The sequence below is a fragment of the Furipterus horrens genome, unplaced genomic scaffold (genome assembly GCF_987537825.1).
Source record: "Furipterus horrens unplaced genomic scaffold, mFurHor1.1.pri manual_scaffold_3, whole genome shotgun sequence".
Lineage (NCBI taxonomy): Eukaryota > Metazoa > Chordata > Mammalia > Chiroptera > Furipteridae > Furipterus > Furipterus horrens.
The window spans coordinates 57,560-79,318 of NW_028327173.1; the positions used below are offsets into that span (position 1 = coordinate 57,560).

General features: G+C 52.4%; 3 long non-coding RNA genes across 4 annotated transcripts; all 3 read right to left on the bottom strand.

Annotated features, from left to right (window-relative positions):
* Window positions 1-1,399: 1,399 nt before the first annotated feature.
* LOC150014009 (uncharacterized) lies at window positions 1,400-4,441 on the bottom strand. Its single transcript, XR_016509890.1, has 4 exons — window positions 4,207-4,441; window positions 2,859-2,936; window positions 2,455-2,530; window positions 1,400-1,699 (listed from the first exon to the last, which is right to left on the bottom strand). It is a non-coding gene; the product is annotated as an uncharacterized LOC150014009 (long non-coding RNA).
* A 397-nt stretch (window positions 4,442-4,838) lies between these two features.
* Window positions 4,839-20,101, bottom strand: LOC150014010 (uncharacterized). 2 transcript variants are annotated; one of them, XR_016509892.1, is made up of 3 exons: window positions 19,631-20,101; window positions 18,896-18,976; window positions 4,839-4,875 (listed from the first exon to the last, which is right to left on the bottom strand). It is a non-coding gene; the product is annotated as an uncharacterized LOC150014010 (long non-coding RNA). The 2 variants fall into 2 exon arrangements; XR_016509893.1 differs by lacking the exon at window positions 4,839-4,875 and adding an exon at window positions 17,952-18,215.
* LOC150014011 (uncharacterized) lies at window positions 12,696-14,177 on the bottom strand. The gene is made up of 3 exons (XR_016509891.1): window positions 14,058-14,177; window positions 13,446-13,569; window positions 12,696-13,071 (listed from the first exon to the last, which is right to left on the bottom strand). It is a non-coding gene; the product is annotated as an uncharacterized LOC150014011 (long non-coding RNA).
* Window positions 20,102-21,759: the final 1,658 nt, after the last annotated feature.

A 21,759-nucleotide genomic window follows, 5' to 3' on the forward strand; every position in this document is an offset into this window, starting at 1 on the left:
CCCCAGATGGTAACTGCACACACCTTAAGGATGAAGTTTGCCACAGTAGAGCTTCTGACTTGGCACATGTCAAGCCCTGTTCCTCTCCCACTGTCCCGGGAACTTCCAACGATGGTGACAACTTCTGTTCCTATGCCTTCCTGTCACTATACTGGGTATGCAGGCTCAGCGGGTGGGTGAGGAACACGTCCCAAGAGCCATTTGGACCCTGAGGTGAGTAACAATAACCTCACTACGCATGGAAGTATCTGCGAACAAGTATGTTCCGCTGCAGAAACAGACGGTAGCGCTTATTAACTGCAGGTAGAAGACCTTACTTTTGCAGACTTTACAAAAAGCACGAGCATGGAACACATCGTGAGGGTCCCTTCCCAGGCCTCCGAAGCGAGGGGTCCTGAAGCTTAAGCTTCACTCACTTCGCAGCAGATCTGTGAAATTCTCGCATGGGGAACCGACGGAAGGGTTCAATGTGCTCTGAGGAGAGCTGGAGGGGACAAGTGTGGGAGGCCGGCACTGCGTCGGTGGCCCTGGAGCCTTCCTGGGCTGAGACCAGGGCCCCCCACCCCACCGCCTCAGCCAAGACCGACTGCTCTCGTCTGCGGCCCCTTTTCCTCTGTGGCCATAATCTCTCCTGCACAGGACCTGCCACATGCCCGCCGTGGGCCTGCTGCAGCGTCCGCAGCTGTCATCCCCCCGCCCGTCTGGTCTGGGTCGGCTCAGCCCACGGTCGTTCTTAAACCAAGCGCTGGAGACGGAGAGAGGGCACACCCGGCCACCCTGAGGGATGTGCCACCTGGGGCAGAGGAACAGACAAACGCATTGTAAGAACCGTAGGTAAGGGGAAAGGTAAACTCGAGTTCTCTCTCGGGAGTAGAGGGGGAGAGGGAAATGGGATCTGAGGGATCCAGAGGTGCTCAGAAGCACTGATGACCGATTACCGTAGCGGGTGCAGGGCTTGCACTGTAAACGGGCCTTTCACGTGTTTTCGGAGCGGTTTGTGTGAACGCCTGTGTGTATACATGTGCACGCACACACTTCTGGTCCTAGGAAGAGCCATCGATGTCGATGGCTGGCAACAGGTACAAGAACGTGATTCCCACAGAGGCCGAGGGCCACGGGTTCTCCAAGACGGTAGGGACACAGCAAGGGAGGCCTTCAGGGCACAGGTCCCATCTTTCCCTGCTGATGACACTCACACCCACCAACTTTAGCCTCTTGTGTCCCGGCACCTCCAGGGCTGCCCCAGGACACTGAAGCATGAAGGATCACAGACCCACTAACCCCGGTGAACAACAGTGACTGCTACAGACAATTCTCCTTCACCGTTTCCATTCTTACCGAGTTTTATTCCCAGAAAAGGGGGGAGGGGGTAGAAAGGCCCATGAAGAACAGTCACCGCTCAACTTACAGAAAGGCGAGGCCCCGATCAGAGGCTACCATCCCTCTTTCCCACCGTCCGGGTTCAAAAGCCAACACGTGCTCATTGTGGAAGAGGGCGGCTGAAATGGGGCTCAAAAGATTTATAAGACCCCCAATTCTGTCTTCCACGTATCCTTTTCTTTTTGTTCTTTTTCTTTCTTATCACGCTCAGCCTTAGCTTCTTCTTCCTCGTGTCTTCTGATCAGCTGTTCCACTTCCTTCTGTCCGAGGACTCCGATGACCGTCTTTCCATTCTCTCTGGTCGGCGTGGCAATTTCCACTGGGGGCAAACACACACACGCACGGCTGCGTTATAGCAATCACAGGTGCTAAAGTTGTTGCAGCTACCTTAAAATACCGTTTACATTCATCGCCGTTGCAAAATCACGTTAGGTACCTATCGCTAGGTTTTACAGCAACACAGAAATACTCACGGCGCCGTTATTACCAATGCGTGCGGCCTTCCATCCCCCGTAATTTCCGCTTGGGTCGCTCCGATAGAGCTGAAAGCCGTAACGCTTATCTCAGCCAATGGACAGCAGCGAGACACCAAAGGCACGTTTTTCCCTTTAACCAAAAAAAGAGGACCGTCAAGCACATCAGCCGCCCAAAGGCAGAATCGCTACAGTCACTCGAGCTCCCCGAACGTAGCTGAAGCACCTTTCTTGTGAAGCTGAGCATTCGTAAGTGGCTCTGTTCTGGCCACCACAGACTAAGGCCCACCAAAACGTCCACTTGCTTCCGGGAGATGGGCACAGCCAGGAGACGGAGTCAAGACCCGGAGGACCGCTACTCCGTGCTGAGTTTAATTATTAGGTAAGAAAAGCAATCGGTTTCCAGATTTAAAAAGGCTATTTCTGCCTCTCGATGGTCTATTAATAAAACATATGATAATACATATCGCGGAAACCACGAAGCGCAAATGTACAAAAAGTTTTTCACTTACTTTTCAATTTCTTTTTACCATCTCATAAAAAAATTATTACCTAGAAAATGTTTCCCTTTTCTGGAATAAATATGCCCCAGATTTCCTACCTCCAAACTGCGCGTACGCTTGTTTGATATCACAGAGCGCTGTCACCAACTGCTCACGAGGAATTGGCTCCCGATACTGTAATAAATAAATACCTAGGATGAAAACACTGGCATAGTCATCATTTTTTCCTAAGACACAAAAATCTAAGCAAAACATATTCTGGACATAAACCTGCACCATGGGGGGACATTGACAGTCACCTGTCATTTGAAAGGGGAGCAGGGGAATGTCAACATCCTAACAATCTTATGACCATAGCATTTTATAAGTTCGGGTTAGAAAAAAGAAGCAATTTTCAATTAATAAATCTGCGATGACTCTCATCTTGGCAAAAACGAGTTCTCCTTAGAGATATGAAGCAAACTGACTTATAGATCGTCAGTCACACTCTCTCTGACCATACCTTTGGGCAATGAGCCTCAGTTCGTTGGTCAGAACGTTAGCGTCAGAAGTTACGCCGGCCACGGTGCAAGCCATGCCCCTGGAGGAAGAAAAAAAAAAAATGTATTCATGTGTCTGTAAGCAGAGCAGGTGTCTGAGAGGGCCTTTAAGAAGTATTTGCAAAGCCCCAAGTTCCATGATAAGTTTACCATGCTCGCGTCAATGCTCTGGTTTTCTTCTGAACAGACAGAAACTACAGAAGGTTTATCTTTGCAGGACAAACATGATGTCGTTTATAACATGAAAGATACACAGCGCCCCCTCCAGTTCTTCGATAGGCGTATTCAGCGCCACGACGCCGAACAGGGCGAGAGAAGGAGCACTAGGAAACTAAAGCAAGTCCCGAGAGGGTCCAGAAGCAAGACAGAGGTTTTGCCAGAGAGGAAGAAAAACTACCCCCACTCCTGGGTCATCGGTATTCTCACCTCCAAAAGCCTGGCTGGCCGGGGCGGAGGGAGGGGGCTCAGGGGCTAGGCTCCCAGGAAAGGCGCCTTTCCTTTCTTTGCTGCAGCTCCACGAGGGCTGCGCTGGCTCCCCTAGAGCTGGCACCCTCTGTCACCTGCTGTCACTACACCTCCGCAAGCCTGCCGGCTGCCGAGCGGCCCGTGGCCCGGCGGTGACTCTGGAGGGATGACGCTTCCTTGGACACGCATCCAAAGGCCCTAGAACCGGCACCCGCCTCGTCCCCCACTCAGGGGGGAAGTCTCTGACAGGCAAACCCAGTGCCCCGCAGGCTAGGAGTCCCGCACGCCCAACGACGCGAAACCGACGGGGCTCATCTAAACTGTTCCCAGACCTCCAGGGGTAAGATTCAGGACACTTCCACACAATTCCCGAGTAGCCGTTCTGAACACTCGGGGAGCCTGCCACGTGTCAGACCCTGCGCTAGTGTATTTCACTCGTTTTACTCTAGTTCATTAAACGGCCACCACCACTCGAGGCGGCACCGAAGCCCAGAGAAGGAAAGCAACGGGTGCAAGGTCACACAGACTTAACCCAGATCTGCACACCTACCACGCCTGTACTCCGAATGGTATAGAATAGTTTCTCCACCTAGGGCTTGGCCCTGCACGTCAAAAGAATAACGCATCGTCCTAAGCCTCAAGGAAGTTTCAAATAAGAATCAAAAGTGTCCACCAGTAAAGGCACAATAACAAGCGTTCGCTTCAAGTTTACTACGGCACACGGGCCAGCCCTCCCGAAATACGTGAGATCCTACGTATGTGAGCACGTGAGATATTGAAACACTCTCCCCCCTGTGAGCTCACTTACTCATCATCGAGCTTATAAATTTTTTCAGGGACAACAACTTCATCAAGCAGCTTGTGGATGTTGCGTCGCTCTGCTGCAAGCCAAACACCGTCGTTCGCTAAAGTTCCCGGACAGGTGCCCGCACGTCCGATGGCCTCCATGGCGTATTCAAGCTGGTACAAGCGACCTGCAAAACACAAGCGGTGAGAAACCGAGACTCCCTTCTGGGTGCTTGCACCACTGGGCCAAGAGAGTCAGCGGGAACCCTGACAGGCTCTACCCTCGAGTCCCTCTCTCGTTCTCTCGTGCTGCATGTGATCGACCTGGTGACCATAATGACATCAAAACACAAGAGAGCATGAACTATACAAAAAGTGTCTTGACGTCCGCCCCCCCACCCCCACCCCCCCAAAAGTCAAGCACTTAAAAATACTTTTGAGACAAATCCTACAATTCCTATTTTGCCTCCTGGAGAAAATATAGTGGTCCTGGAGTCATAGCTTCGAGACCGCAAAGGAAAATATATACCCATGACTCCTGTCCACTGAAAGTAACTCCTGCATAAAACACATCCTGGCACCCAGAGTCCAGTGTGTAGCAGGGAACCGATCATTTCTTCCCACTCCCATTTTCTCACGCAGGTCTGTAAGCTGAGTACCAGACCCTTTGTCAGGCGATAGCTTACGGATGTGTGCGGAACTTACCGTGTGTTCTGAACTTTACGGCTCCTGTCAAAAGAAAGTAAGATCCTTACTAAAACGAAAGTTACAACTGAAAAAGCATTTCCACGGCTTAAAACCGTTCCGTCCACCCCCTTCTTTGGCCGAGGTGAGGGACGCAAACACGATTTGACACAGGTGGAGACCGAGGCACTGGGGCTGGAGGGGAAAATCGAAAAAGCCCTTTTTTGGAAAAAAACCAACGCAGAAAAGGAGCCCAAATGAGACACAGTAGAGGCAGAAAGAGGGATGAGACCCTGCAGGTCCAAGAGGAAGAACTGGGGAAGGAGAAAGAACGGGGCGTCCAGGCGGAGCAGGAAGCTTCAGCAGAAAACACTGAGTCAGACGCCTCACGGGCAAGAGACAAACGGCCGAAGCTCAAAAAAAAAAAAAAAAAAAAAAGAATCGCAGCCGCTAGAAAGCTAAGCCAGTATCCTGACCACGGAGTCCAGGAGGACGGACACGTGAAGAGGGGCAGCGGCTTCTCCCGGGAGGGCTGGGGTCCTGCACGCGGAAGGAGGCGGGGGGTTGGGGGTGGGGGCGTGGGGCGACCTCGGCCCCCAGAGCACATTTCCCAAATAGCGGAACACCAGACTAAGGCTGCAGGACCGGCGCGCCCAGACGAGATTTCTTAAAGGTGGGCCAGGGCCTCGGGGCCTGCCTGGCACTTTGGGAGGCGGTGACCTGCGACCAGGCCCCGGAGAGTCCTCATCCCCATGCTCCACGCCGGCGCAGCCGGCACCCCCGCGGCGCCCGAAGGCAGGTACTAACCGGAGCAGAAAAACTGGAATCGAGGGCTACACGAAGGGCCTCACGCCACAGGAAGAACCCACTATCGCCCCGCCGAGTGTCCGCTGCCCATGTGGCCCACGCGCGTGCGCAGAACGATCTCGCGGGGTGGGAGGGAATGGGGCGGGGAGAACGGGCCAAAGATACGGAAGTCCTCTGGGGGGGCGGGGCCGAGGACAAGGAAGCCCTTCGGGGGCGGAGACAAGGTGGTGGAAGACTCCCGGAAGCGGGGCGAGGCCTAACACCGGGAAGTCCTTTGGGGTGGGACCAAGGTGGGGAAGCGTGGCGGAAGTGCGGCGGAAGGTCAGACCTCCCCGGAGGCGGCTTCTAAGCCCTCCGGGGGCGGGGACCAGGTACCGGCGGCCTATCGGAAGCGGAGCGGGGGCGGTGCAAGACCTCCCTCCACATCTTTCCAAACAGTACATTTCACTTACAGCGAGTTTACGCGGCGACACATTCAGCAGGCTATTTATATCGCCCTGCTTTTCTCCCCGCCAGGCCGGTCATGTATCATGCTAAGTCCATCAACATTTCTTCTGAGAAGGAGCAAAGTCCATTTTTATTTCCTCTGGGAGATGCTGGGACTAGGTTTATTTGCATGCAGTTCATTTGCATACGTCAAAAGTCCGGGTGGGCGTTCCAGTCGCCGCCAGGTTCTGATGCCAAAATCTTTGTCAAAGCCAAAATCTCCGAGTAGCCAGCCTGCCACTGCCTCTCTGACCTCATCTCCTGCACTCCTCCCCAGGGGTCACTCGCCTCTAGCCACACGGGCCTCCTCGCTGCTCCGCAAACACACCGGCACACGCCAGCCTCAGGGCCTTTGCACTCGCGACAGTTCCCCGGCCTGACACACCCTCCCCGGGGTAGTCCCACGCCCGGTCGCTTCTCAGGGACACCTTTCCAGACCATCCTATTCAGACGCCGACACGCCCTGTCCTCCTTCCCAGTGTATTCTTCTCCAAGCTTACCAACACCCAAGGAGCCCAGGCACAGGCTTGAATCTCTGTGAAGCTGCTACGTAGAAAAAAATACCGAGGCCACAGCTAGAACGGCAGCTTCGTAAAGCTTGTAGGTACACTCTGCGTCCCTAGAGTGCCGCCGACGCCGGGAGTCCCTAGAGTCGCGGAGAGGACAGAAGAATAAATAGCTTAGCGGACGGCCCCCGAGCGATTTGACCTACAGAGGAGGATGGCATTGAATACAGAATGACATGCACACCTACCACACCCACTAACTGAGATATTGCGAGGCCAAACTGGATTTTTATCTTGTCATTCGTGGGTGTTCCACAGGACGAACCCATCTTTCGTCGCCTCGAAATAAATCCTTAAACAAGCTATCTTCATGTTTTGCAATAAAGAACGGTTCAGCTAATCCTGTCTAACAAATTTTTAAAAGTTAGCGTACTGGCTTCTCTCCTACAAATAACTTTTAAAAGTCCGTCATCATTAGTGAACCAAACTATTAGTTAGGCTATTATTAATAGTACTTTTAAGGTGAAATATTAATACAATTCTTTGTGATCAATAAGGAACACTCCGGTTCAGATATGTTTTTAAGTTAAATCAGAGGACTCTCATGGAAATAGGCAGAGTTCCCTAAGAAGCACTCGGTACTTAGTACAGACTTATTTAACTTCCGAGTAACAGAAGCCTTTAAATGACCAGTTAGGGGGTTGCTTGACACAAAATTTCAAACCTAGAAAACATGTATGGGAGTAAAATAAACGTATCAACGGTAGATGTAAAATAAACGTGCTTTAATTTACATGTTTTTAGAAAAGATTTTATTGATGTATTTTTAGACGGGAAGTGGGGAGAAATAGAGGGGGAGAAACATCAGTGTGTGGTCACTTCTCATGCACCCACACTGACTGGGGACCTGGCCTGCAACCCAGGCCTGTGCCCTGACTGGGAATCGAACCAGCAACCCTTTAGTTCACTCAACCCACGGAGCCACACCAGCCAGACATACATGATTTTAATATACAAAGATATATGAGGTACATAGTAGGTGCTCACTTTGTTGAATGCATACACGAATGAATACACGAGTCCATACCATCTGACAATTCCCTTTTCTTTCCAATATTCGGAGTTTCATCGCCGGTCGCGAAACAACTTTCACCTAGTTGCAGAAATTTGCTATTAAGGATGATGAGGCATTAGCCTGCGCTTCTTAAAATTGGAGACCTAGTCTTACTCAGATTTGAGTATGAAGAGAGGGGATAACAGCACGCTGGTTAAGAACACAGGATTTTCAGGTGGACGGCTTGGGTTCCTTCCAGCCTCTAACACCTGCTGTCTGACCTGAAAGCAAGTTACCTCCTTCTCTGCATATCAGTTTTGCCTTCTGTAAAACTGACCACGGTGAGGATGAAATAAAACTGTGCATGGAAGTGCCAGCACGGGGTCATTCTGATTATTCCACAAATGACTACTAGAGTAATGGTAACCGATAGACCTCCAAAGACAAAAATACACAGAAATATTGCAACAAAAGCAGTCACTGCCTGCAGAGCTACTGATTCTGCCTGAAACCTCCCGGAGGGCCACTAAAGGTCATTTCCCTACAGATCATCCGAGGAACGGAACCTTGCAAAATACGAGGGAAGAGCTTGTCTGTGGAACTGGGCACTGTCTGCACAGTACAATGACAGTTCAATAAGAAGCTTTCCCAGAGTCTACACCCTTTAAAGCTAATAATGATAATTAGAAGAGCAACCTACTAATAGCACACAGATGACATATTTCAAAAAAAAAATAGTGAAGGGGTTCAAGCAGTGACGCACACTAAAAACAGTATAAGAACAAAAATAAGAAGGTATTGGGCCGATAGTTAAAAATACAAACAACACGGGAGAAAAACTGGGACAACCGTAAAAGAACAACAATTTAAAACAAGACCAAAAAATTGCCAATAACAGGAGACAAAGTAAACTGGATACATAAAAGGTATAAATAAGAAACATGACATTAACACTCTGAGAGACTTAAGTTTTGGCTGTACAAATTCAATTTTAACTTTGAATATCATTTCTCTAGTACTGTCTCAAATTTGGGGAGTTAGAAGAATGATTTACCTAAAAAATTTGGTGATTAAGGAAGGACGAAAGACTGCAAAGCTGAAAACCTTATTTTGAATACTTGGCACCACCACTCGTTTAGCTGTGAACCTGCACATGCCACAATATCCTAACCTACATCAATATGGATATCTATTGGCACAATGTCAATAATTGTTAAAAGTGTATGGCAAGAACTCTTCAAGTCATTATATTTGAATATTTTATGTATGTTTGAATTTTTTAATTCTAGAAAATTAATAAGAAAGGATAACTTCTGCTTTGCTGCCTCACTGTTGTGCAGAAAAAATTAAATAAGCTATATTATCTTACTAAGTCAGGTAGTATCTAGGTAGTTTGCCACTCTTTTTTTTTTTTACCCCCGCTACGACTACTCACACTTAGTGTGCTGGGGCAGACGTGCGCTCTGCACAGTCTCCCGCTGGCCTTACTCCTCGCTTTCGGGGTTCCTACAGCCACCCCGAAAGAGCACTGGGCCTGATGATGGGGTACATACGAAGCGTTTCTGGAAATCTGTTAGCTCTTCTGAAGCTCCATCCAGGAAGGCTGAGTCTATTAAAGATAGAAGCCTGTTAACCCTAGGCTCATTAACGCTAAACCTATCAACCCTGAGCCTAGCCATCTAGCCCTATCCGTACAATGGACTCGGTGAGCTTCCCTTAGCTGTAATTCCCAGAGTTCCCCACAGGAGGGCAGCACTGAGACAGGCGGGGAGCCACAGCCGGCAAGCACACTGACAGGTTGATGGAAGAGTTCCTCTGGAGCGCACAGGAGCAGGTGAAGCGCGTTGAGTTCAGTGGACTTAAGTGGCTTCTTGGCAATCCCAGAGCCTGGCGTCCGAATCGAGAGGTGATGATTTGCACTTTCTAAAAAAGTCTGAGCACCATCAGATTAAGTAAATGTTGAGTTTACTATTGTAATTTGATACCGTAAACCTCTCCATAGAATTGCGGAGGACGTGTAAGACCTTCGGGAGCAGGACAGAGGACCCCGAAGTCCCGGGGGGGGGGGCCGGGAAGGGGACACGGCGGTTCTTAGGGGTCGGGGACAGGGTGGCGGAAGACTCCCGGAAGCGAGGCGAGGCCGAACACCCGGAAGACCTTCGGGGTGGGACCAAGATGGCGGAGCAGGCTACGTGGACCTTCGGGGGTTGGGCCTCGGCTGCGTCAGACCTTCTAGGGCGGGAACAAGATGGCGGGTCCGCCGCAAGCGGAAGTCGCCCGGAAGTCCTCTGGGGTGGCACCGGGAGGGCGGAAGTGTCCCGGAAGTGCGGCGGAAGGTCAGAGTTCTCGGAAGCGGCTCCTGAGTCCTCCAGGGGCGGGGGCGAGGTGCCGGAACGCTATCGGAGGATGTGTAAGACCTTCGGGAGCAGGATAGAGGACCCCGAAGTCCCTGGGCGGGGGTGGGGCAGGGAAGGGGACGCGGCAGTTCTCCAGAGGCGGGGACAGGGTGGCGGAAGACTACCGGAAGCGGGGCGAGGCCGAACACCCGGAAGACCTTCGGGGTGGGACCAAGATGGCGGGGCAGGCTACGTAGACCTTCGGGGGTTGGGCCTCGGCTGCGTGAGACCTTCTAGGGCGGGAACAAGATGGCGGGTCCGCCACAAGCGGAAGTCGCCCGGAAGTCCTTTGGGGTCAGACCGGGAGGGCGGAAGTGTCTCTGAAGTGCGGCGGAAGGTCAGACTTCCGGGAAGCGGCTTCTAAGCCCTCCAGTGGCGGGGGCCAGGTGCCGGAACCCTATCGGAGGATGTGTAAGGCCTTCGGGCGCAGGATAGAGGACCCCGAAGTCCCAGTGCGGGGCAGGGAAGGGGACGCGGTAGTTCTAGTTCTTCGGGGGCGGGGACAGGTTGGCGGAAGACTCCCGGAAGCGGGGCGAGGCCAAACACCCGGAAGACCTTCGTGGTGAGACCAAGATGGCAGCGCAGGCTGCGTAGACCTTCGGGGGTTGGGCCTCGGCTGCGTGAGGCCTCCTAGGGCGGGAACAAGATGGCGGGTCCGCCGCAAGCGGAAGTCGCCCGGAAGTCCTCTGGGGTGGGACCGGGAGGGCGGAAGTGTCCCGGAAGTGTGGCAGAAGGTCAGACTTCCCGGAAGCGTCTCCTAAGTCCTTCAGGGGCGGGGCCGAGGTGCCGGCAGCCTGTCGGAAGCGGGACGGAGGGTGTGTAAGACCTTCGGGAGCAGGATAGAGGGCCCCGAAGTCCCACGGGGACAGGGAAGAGGACGGGGTAGTTCTTCGGGGGCGGGAGACACAGAGTGCAGAGAGGAGAGCATTCCAGAGAGGGTGAGGGACAGACAGAGGGCGGTACAGAGGGGGGGTCCAGGACAGAGCATCAGCAACAAGGCAGTGGCGAGTTGCAGGTCAGAATGAAGAAAGTGGACTTTATTCTCAGGACGAGGGAAAGCAGGAGCTGATTCGGGTTTATATAGAACATACTATTTGTGTGTGTGTGTAGCGGGCTGGGGGGGGGGCGGTGTTCTCTTAAAGCCAAAGAATACGACAGTGCAAATACAAAATTGGGCATCAAATTGAAAATCAGAATGAGAAACCTCACCAAATTACCGCAGTTCGATGAGCCGACATACCCGTAAGGCACCCCCCCACCCCCGGCGTTTCCGGCATCACGGGACCTGAATCCCCAGATGGTAACTGCACACACCTTAAGGATGAAGTTTGCCACAGTAGAGCTTCTGACTTGGCACATGTCAAGCCCTGTTCCTCTCCCACTGTCCCGGGAACTTCCAACGATGGTGACAACTTCTGTTCCTATGCCTTCCTGTCACTATACTGGGTATGCAGGCTCAGCGGGTGGGTGAGGAACACGTCCCAAGAGCCATTTGGACCCTGAGGTGAGTAACAATAACCTCACTACGCATGGAAGTATCTGCGAACAAGTATGTTCCGCTGCAGAAACAGACGGTAGCGCTTATTAACTGCAGGTAGAAGACCTTACTTTTGCAGACTTTACAAAAAGCACGAGCATGGAACACATCGTGAGGGTCCCTTCCCAGGCCTCCGAAGCGAGGGGTCCTGAAGCTTAAGCTTCACTCACTTCGCAGCAGATCTGTGAAATTCTCGCATGGGGAACCGACGGAAGGGTTCAATGTGCTCTGAGGAGAGCTGGAGGGGACAAGTGTGGGAGGCCGGCACTGCGTCGGTGGCCCTGGAGCCTTCCTGGGCTGAGACCAGGGCCCCCCACCCCACCGCCTCAGCCAAGACCGACTGCTCTCGTCTGCGGCCCCTTTTCCTCTGTGGCCATAATCTCTCCTGCACAGGACCTGCCACATGCCCGCCGTGGGCCTGCTGCAGCGTCCGCAGCTGTCATCCCCCCGCCCGTCTGGTCTGGGTCGGCTCAGCCCACGGTCGTTCTTAAACCAAGCGCTGGAGACGGAGAGAGGGCACACCCGGCCACCCTGAGGGATGTGCCACCTGGGGCAGAGGAACAGACAAACGCATTGTAAGAACCGTAGGTAAGGGGAAAGGTAAACTCGAGTTCTCTCTCGGGAGTAGAGGGGGAGAGGGAAATGGGATCTGAGGGATCCAGAGGTGCTCAGAAGCACTGATGACCGATTACCGTAGCGGGTGCAGGGCTTGCACTGTAAACGGGCCTTTCACGTGTTTTCGGAGCGGTTTGTGTGAACGCCTGTGTGTATACATGTGCACGCACACACTTCTGGTCCTAGGAAGAGCCATCGATGTCGATGGCTGGCAACAGGTACAAGAACGTGATTCCCACAGAGGCCGAGGGCCACGGGTTCTCCAAGACGGTAGGGACACAGCAAGGGAGGCCTTCAGGGCACAGGTCCCATCTTTCCCTGCTGATGACACTCACACCCACCAACTTTAGCCTCTTGTGTCCCGGCACCTCCAGGGCTGCCCCAGGACACTGAAGCATGAAGGATCACAGACCCACTGATCCCGGTGAACAACAGTGACTGCTACAGACAATTCTCCTTCACCGTTTCCATTCTTACCGAGTTTTATTCCCAGAAAAGGGGGGGAGGGGGGTAGAAAGGTCCATGAAGAGCAGTCACCGCCCAACTTACAGAAAGACGAGGGCCCGATCAGATGCTACCATCCCTCTTTCCCACCGTCTGGGTTCAAAAGCCATCACGTGCTCACTGTGGAAGAGGGCGGCTGAAATGGGGCTCAAAAGATTTATAAGACCCCCAATTCTGTCTCCCACGTATCCTTTTCTTTTTGTTCTTTTTCTTTCTTCTCACGCTCAGCCTTAGCTTCTTCTTCCTCGTGTCTTCTGATCAGCTGTTCCACTTCCTTCTGTCCGAGGACTCCGATGACCGTCTTTCCATTCTCTCTGGTCGGCGTGGCAATTTCCACTGGGGGCAAACACACACACACACACACACACACACACACACACACACACGGCTGCGTTACGGGGCGCACTCAGCCCGCACAGGCGACCCGGTTCAACCCCCCCCCCCTTTGTCGGCCTTCGCTCACCACCCCTTCGTGTTTTGTGCTTCATATGATTCACGGATACTTTTATTCACGTTTCTGCGTCAACGATCTTTCTTCTCCTGACCCATTCCAACCTTCTAAGCTGCTGTTTTGTCCCTTCCTTTGAAAAAGTCCCACGAGCCAACCCGCTGTAAGCTGTGCTGAGCAGAAGGAACCGCAATTTCCTCGTAGGAACCTCTCCGACGCGGTCCAGGAAACTGACCGAATCGGAGGAGGGGACATAACCTACCCTTTTCAGCAGAGAGCTTGCTCACGTCCATGGTCTTGTCGAGGACTTTGATAGCTAAAGCAAGTGCTGACTTCAGGGTCATTTCCCCTTCTTTGTAGTCTTGTTTTAACATAGACACAGCTGCCTACGAAGCAGAAATAATCATCAAAAAGAACGTCCTTTAAATGTCTGCATTTTTCAGGAACGTGGACTGGGCAGAAGACTGATGCCTGAATTATTATTAGCATGTAACCACTGTAAGAAATTATGATGGGCGGGGACACATGGGATGGGGCGGAGGGGGAGTGTCGATGCTCTGTGAATGGAATCTTTAACCCGGGGCCTCAGACCTCCAAGACTTTGTGATAGAATTCAAGGGGATTATCCACCAGGATATGAAAAAAACTGTATCTTATTTCAACAACTTGCCTTTGAAAATCACTATTTCCTTTTGTTACAAACGTAGGCAATAAACCCCAGTGGTATTAGCAGAACCTGCGACTGCATCACCAATAGCAATCACAGATGCTAAAGTTGTTGCAGCTACCTTAAAATACCATTTACATTCATCGCCGTTTCAAAATCATGTTAGGTACCTATTGCTAGGTTTTACAGCAACACAGAAATACTCACGGCGCTGTTATTTCCAATGCATGTGGCCTTCCATACCCCGTAATTTCCGCTTGGGTCGCTCTGATAGAGCTGAAAGCCGTAACGCTTATCCCAGCCAATGGACAGCAGCGAGACGCCAAAGGGACGTTTTTTCCCTTTAACCAAGAAAGAGGACTGTCAAGTACATCAACCGCCCAAATGCAGTATCGCTATAGTCACTTGAGCTCCCTGAACGTAGCCGAAGCACCTTTCTGTGAAGCTGAGCATTCGTAAGTGGCTTTGTTCTGGCCACCACAGACTAAGGCCCACCAAAACGTCCACTTGCTTCCGGGAGATGGAATTAAGACATGGAGGACTGCTTCTCAGTGCTGAGTTTAATTATTAGGTAAAAAACAATCGGTTTCCAGATTTAAAAATGCTATTTTTGCCTCTCGATAGTCTATTAATAAAACATATGATAATACATATCGCGGAAACCACAAAGCGGAAATGTGCAATGTTTTTACTTAATTTTCAATTTCTTTTTATCATCTCATAAAAAAATTATTACTTAGAAAATGTTTTCCATTTCTGGAATAAATATGCCCCAGATTTCCTACCTCCAAACTGTGCGTACGCTTGTTTGATATCACAGAGCGCTGTCACCAACTGCTCAGAAGGAATTGGCTCCCGACACTAGTAAATAAATACCTAGGATGAAAACATTGGCATAGTCATCATTTTTTTCTAAAACACAAAAATCTAAGCAAAACATATTCTGGACATAAACCTGCTCCATGGGGACATTAACAGTCACCTGTCATTTGAGAGGGGAGCAGGGGAATGTCAACATCCTAACAATCTTACTACCACAACATTTTAGAAGTTCGGGTTAAAAAAAAAAACAATTTTCAATTAATAGATCTGTAATGACTCTCATCTTTGCAAAAACGAGTTCTCCTTAGAGATATCAAACAAACTAACTTAGAGATCATCAGTCACACCCTCTCTGACCATACCTTTGGGCCATGAGCCTCAGTTCACTGGTCAGAACGTTAGCGTCAGAAGTTATGCCGGCCACACTGCAAGCCATGTCCCTGGAGGAAAAAAATGTATTCATGTGTCTGTAAGCAGAGCAGGTGTCTGAGAGGGCCTTTAAGAAGTGTTTGCAAAGTCCCGAGTTCCATGATAAGTTTACCATGCTCGCTTCAATGCTCTGGTTTACTTCTGAACAGACAGAAACTACAGAAGGTTTATCTTTGCAGGACAAACCTGACATCATTTAACACGAAAGATACATGGCGCCCCCTCCAGTTCTTCGATAGGTGTATTTAGCACCACGACGCCGAACAGGGCGAGAGAAGGAGCACTAGGAAGCTAAAGCAAGTCCCGAGAGGGTCCAGAAGCAAGACAGAGGTTTTGCCAGAGAGGAAGAAAAACTACCCCCACTCCTGGGTCATCGGTATTCTCACCTCCAAAGGCCTGGCTGGCCGGGGCCGAGGGAGGGGGCTCAGGGGCTAGGCTCCCAGGAAAGGCGCCTTTCCTTTCTTTGCTGCCATTCCCCGAGGGCTGCGCTGGCTCCCCTAGAGCTGACACCCTCTGTCACCTGCTGTCACTACACCTCTGCAAGCCTGCCAGCTGCCAAGCGGCCCGTGGCCCGGCGGTGACTCTGGAGGGATGACGCTTCCTTGGACACGCATCCAAAGGCCCTAGAACCGGCACCCGCCTCGTCCCCCCACTCAGGGGGGAAGTCTCTGACAGGCAAACCCAGTGCCCCGCCAGCTAGGAGTCCTGCACGCCCAACGACGCGAAACTGACGGGGCTCATCTAAACTGTTCCCAGACCTCCAGGGGTAAGATTCGGGACACTTCCACAGAATTCCCGAGTAGCCATTCTGAACACTTGGGGAGCCTGCCACGTGTCAGACCCTGCGCTAGTGTATTTCACTCGTTTTACTCTAGTTCATTAAACGGCCACCAGCACTCGAGGCGGCACCGAAGCCCAGAGAAGGAAAGCAACGGGCGCGAGGTCACACAGACTTAACCCAGGCCTGCACACCTACCATGCCTGTACTCCGAACGGTATAAAATAGTTTCTCCACCTAGGGCTTGGCCCTGCACGTCAAAAGAATAACGCATCGTCCTAAGCCTCAAGGAAGTTTCAAGTACAAATCAAAAATGTCCACCAGTAAAGGCACAATAACAAGCGTTCACTTCAAGTTTACTATGGCACACGGGCCAGCCCTCCCGAAATACGTGAGATCCTACGTATGTGAGCACGTGAGGTATTGAAACCCTCTCCCCTGTGAGCTCACTCACTCACTGACCTTATACATTTTTTCAGAGAAAAAAAAACGTCATCAAGCAGCTTGTGGGTGTTGCGTCGCTCTGCTGCAAGCCAGACACCGCCGTTCGCTAACGTTCCCGGACAGGTGCCCGCACGTCCGATGGCCTCCATGGCGTATTCAACCTGGTACAAGCGACCTGCAAAACACAAGCGGTGAGAAACCGAGACTCCCTTCCGGGTGCTTGCACCACTGGGCCAAGAGAGTCAGCAGGAACCCTGACAGGCTCTACCCTCGCGTCCCTCTCTCGTTCTCTCGTGCTGCGCGCGATCAACCTGGTGACCATAATTACATCAGAACACAAGAGAGCATGAACTATAAAAAAAGTGTCTTGATTTCCGCCCCCCCACCCCCCACCCCCCCAAAACGTCAAGCACTTAAAAATACTTTGGAGACAAGATTACGCAATTCCTATTTTACCTCCTGGAGAAAATAGAGTGGTCCTGGAGTCATATCTTCGAGACCTCAAAGGAAAAATATACCCATGACTCCCGTCCGCTGAAGGTAACTCCTGCATAAAACACATCCTGGCACCCAGAGTCCAGTGTGTAGCAGGGAACCGATCATTTCTTCCCACTCCGGTTTGCTCACGCAGGTCCGTAAGCTGAGTACCAGACCCTCTGTCAGGCGATAGCTTACGGACGTGTGCGTGACTTACCGTGTTTTCTGAACGTTACAGCTCCTGTCAAAAGAAAGTAAGATCCTTACTAAAACGAAAGTTACAATTGAGAAAGCATTTCCACGACTTAAACCCGTTCCGTCCACCCCCTTCTTTGGCTGACTCCGCAGTGCAGCTACTGAGCGCAGCAGGCTCTGTAGCCGCTGCGACACCGCCGCCTGGTGGTCAGGTGAGGGACGCACACGCGACTTGACACAGGTGGAGACCGAGGCACCGGGCTGGAGGGGAAAATCGAAAAAGCCCTTTTTTGAAAAAAACCAACACGGAAAAGGAGCCCAAATGGGACATGGGAGAGGCAGAAAGAGGGATGAGACCCTGCAGGTGCAAGAGGAAGAACTGGGGAAGGAGAAAGAACGGGGCGTCCAGGCGGAGCAGGAAGCTTCAGCAGAAAACACTGAGTCAGACGCCTCACGGGCAAGAGACAAACGGCCGAAGCTTAAAAAAATAAAAAGAATCGCAGCCGCTCGAAAGCCAAGCCAGTATCCCGACCACGGAGTCCAGGAGGACGGACACGTGAAGAGGGGCAGAGGCTTCTCCCCGGAGGGCTGGGGTCCTGCATGCGGAAGGAGGCGGGGGGTGGGGGTGGGGGCGTGGGGCGACCTCGGCCCCCAGAGCACGTTTCCCAAATAGCGGAACACCAGACGAAGGCCGCAGGACCGGCGCGCCCAGACGAGATTTCTTAAAGGTGGGCTGGGCCTCGGGGCTGCCTGGCACTTTGGGAGGCGGTGACCTGCGACCAGGCCGCCGAAGAGTCCTCATCCCCATGCTCCACGCCGGCGCAGCGCCCAAAGGCAGGTACTAACCGGAGCAGAAAAACTGGAATTGAGGGCTACACGGAGGGCTTCACGCCACAGGAAAAATCCACTATCACCCCGCCGAGTGTCCGCTGCCCATGTGGCCCACGCGTGTGCGCAGAACGATCTCGCGGGGTGGGGGGCGAGGGGAGAACAGGCCGAAGATACGGAAGCCCTCCGGGGGCGGGGCCAAGGACAAGGAAGCCCTTTGGGGGCGGAGACAAGGTGGCGGAAGACTACCGGAAGCGGGGCGAGGCCGAACAGCGGGAAGTCCTTTGGGGTGGGACCAGGAGGGCGGAAGTGTGCCGGAAGTGTGGCGGAAGGTCAGACTTCCTGGAAGCGGCTTCTAAGTCCTCCGGGGGCGGGGACGAGGTGCCAGAAGCCTATCGGAAGCGTGGCAGAGGATGTGTAAGACCTTCGGGAGCAGGAAAGAGGACCCCGAAGTCCCACGGGGAGAGGGAAGAGGACGCGGCGGTTCTTCGGGGGCGGGGACAGGGTGGCGGAACACCCGGAAGACCTTCGGGGGTGGGACCAAGATGGCGGGCCTACCGGAAGCGGGACAGGGTGTGTAGACCTTCGGGGGTTGGGCCTCGGCTGCGTGGGACCTTCTAGGGCGGGAACAAGATGGCGGGTATGCCGGAAGCGGAAGTCACCCAGAAGTCCTTTGGGGTGGTACCAGGAGGGCGGAAGTGTGGCAGAAGGTCAGACTTCACGGAAGCGGCTTCTAAGTCCTCCAGGGGCGGGGACGAGGTGCCGGAACCCTATCGGAGGATGTGTAAGACCTTCGGGAGCAGGACAGAGGACCCCGAAGTCCCACGGGGACATGGAAGAGGACGCGGCAGTTCTTCGGGGGCGGGGACAGGGTGGCAGAGGACTCCCGGAAGCGGGGTGAGGCCGAACACCCGGAAGACCTTCTAGGGCGGGAACAAGATGGCGGGTATGCCGGAAGCAGAAGTCACCCGGAAGTCCTTTGGGGTGGGACCAGGAGGGCGGACGCATCCCGGAAGCGTGGCGGAAGGTATTCACCAACAGTGCCATCTGAGGCCAGCCAGCTCTGCCTCACCTCCTGCTTTGGACTTGTGTTGCCTGCAGCACCACCAGTGTGCAGTTCCTCCTGCCATGGTGCTCTTCATAGACTCCGTTGCTAGAAATTCAAAGTATGGTGCTTTAAAACAGAAAACAAACTGTGTTCCGCTTTCTCTTTAAGATGAAAGGTTACCCCCTATTATCCTGGTATCATGATGGGGCTCCTTAGGATAGGGAGGCAGGTCTCGCCCTCTGAGATGCATCTGCACCCCCACCTTTGCTGCAACACGATCCACACTAGCTAGATGCCGAGGGCATGGGCTGTGTGTGAGCAATGGACACATTAGAACGTGAGCTGTCTCTGCGTGTGTGATGGACACTGTGCAGCCGCAAATAAGGACAGAATCATGCCGCTTGCAGCAGTGTGGAGGGACCGTGAGGGAGTTGTGCTGAGATAAGCTGGAGGAAGACATGTAGGCTTGATCGAACTTACATGTGGAAGCTGAGAACACAGCCTCATAGGGACAGAGAAAGGAATAGTGGCTGTGGGGCCAGGGGAGGGGAGGGCAGAGGTCTGTCCCAGGTACAAACTGCCACTTACTGATGAGTGACTGCTGCATGGTGACAACACCATGTACATACTGGAAGATCACTGTAACAGTAGATATTAAATGCTGTCACCACAGAAAACCGGTAACTGGGAGGTGAAGGACGCGGGATCTTTCCTGCACGTTCGACTATCAGATTGTCACATCGCACATCTTAAACTTACAGTGTTACCTGCCAATCGGTCTCAATACGGTCTCTCCTAGGAAAGGAGAGGTAGGAGGGTCAGGGTCAGGGAAGATGTGAAGTGGAAATGAGGTCCACAGGCCACGAGTCTGGAAAAAGCAAGAAATGGATGCTCTCTGGAGCCTCGGAGGGAAGCACCCTGTGGAGAAAGTGGCGTTGACTCGGGAGACCCGGCCCACCCTCCTAGGCCAGAGCCACGGGTGATCGGTTTCTGTTGCTTGAGTAACCTGATTTAGGCTGATTTCTTACAGAAGCCACAGAAACTGATACCCATACCAACTAATTCACTCACATGAACCCCACAGGGGAAAGCCAGTTAAATTCCCCATGGTGGAAAGAGTGGGACAGAATTTAAATAATATGGCTGCAGAAACTGAACAGTCATGCCCTGGAGAGCGATAGAGGGGTGGCACCCTCTGTCCACCCAGAAAAAAAGGAGCAGGGGCCCGAGCTGCTTCTGTGTCACACACCACCATGCAGCCGAACCGGTCTGGATGTCGAGACCCGCACCAAATTGGCCGCTGTCCTGGATCTCCGGTGCCCCTTGCTCTCTGGAATACGCTTTGTGCCCAGTAAAGCACATGTGTCACATGCAAATTGGCAGGGCCCACGATTCAGGAGCAATGGGATCAGAGGCGCATTGCAGGAAATCCATTAACAGGGTATTATTCTTGTTCACAGAGGAAAATAAGGACAGAGTTGCAAAAAATCTGATGGTTTTAGAAGACGAACGGCAAATACAATTTCGAAATGAACAAGCAACATCTCCCAAGACTGAAGACGTTTCAGAAACAAAGGCATTCCAGTGGCCCATAAGCCCATGAAAGGAGGCTGCTGTCAAGAGTCACTAAGGAAACACAGATTCCTAGGTCACAGGTGCCATGATAAGGCCAAGCGCTGCTGACAGACAGGAAAGGGGTTAGGAACAAGAGCCTCCTGTGGTTGGGAGTGGTGGCTACATGCACTGTCTGACACAGAGTAACACCCATGTGTTTATTGAACAATGGTCTCAAATACAGCCAAATAAAGAAAACTAAAGCAACTTGTTTGGCTTAGTCTACGGTGGGGTCGTGGCTCGACTGGACTTCTTTTACAACTAAACCGAAATGAGCAAAAATGAAGAGCTTCACGCTACCAGCACCCCAGGAACTTCCTGGGTTGAAGCAGGAAGAGACACTAAACAGAAGGGAGGTGAAGCTCTGCAGTAAGGGCCAGGTGGGTGAGGTTCCAGCCATTCAGACCCAAGGCCCAAAGTCGCTGCCCAGTGGAGGACAGCTGCCTTCCTTCCCCAGGCACCTCGGCTGTGTGCCTTGGGGGTTGGGGGTGAAACATCTGTCCCAGGGTTGGGTGGCCTCAGAAGGACAAAGACCTAGGCGTGTCACCTACTTCCCAACAGGAGGCACAGACATCACACGTGTGCAAATCTCGGTGGTGACTGCAGAGTCGGGATGCTGCTGAAACAGATTTGCTCTCTTCCCAGCCCACCTTGATGCAAACGCATGGTGTGGGACCAGCCGGTCAGGAGGGGTCATTCTGAAGAAAAGTTCATTGGAGAAAAGAATAATTCTGGGTGATGGTGGTTTCTCACTGGCTGAGTGCCTGGGGAGTCAGTTTTTCGGTACATCGCCGTGTTGGGTCCCGTGACTGCCACTTTTTCCTGCCGTTGACCTCAGGTGGTGCGACCTGAGAAGACCCCAGTGACCAGACCCGCCGACTCCACTGTACTGACGTTTCCCTTTACGCAATTTCACAGTAGTAATTACAGTTAGTTGGCTTATTTGCAATCCACGCGAATCAACTTATATTTCTGTGCTCAGAACCAGGCAAGGGCCAGAGACCCTCTGCTCACGTTATCCCTTGAAAGCCGGTGGCAGCTAAACTGACCCTGATCTGTGGACTCAGGGCCTTAGATCCTTAAAGTGCATGCCTTGTTTTTTATGCAAAATACTTGTAGGTTGTTTCGGGTTTTCGGTTGCTTTGTTTTCAGTTTGCTTCTATCTTGTCTTCCCGTTTCTGAAGACTCTGTAGACCTGCGTTGCTTCCCCGTGCTTTTTCCAGGATGCTTACCGCTACGTGTGTTGTGTGCGAATCTCTGACCCCTCTGCAACT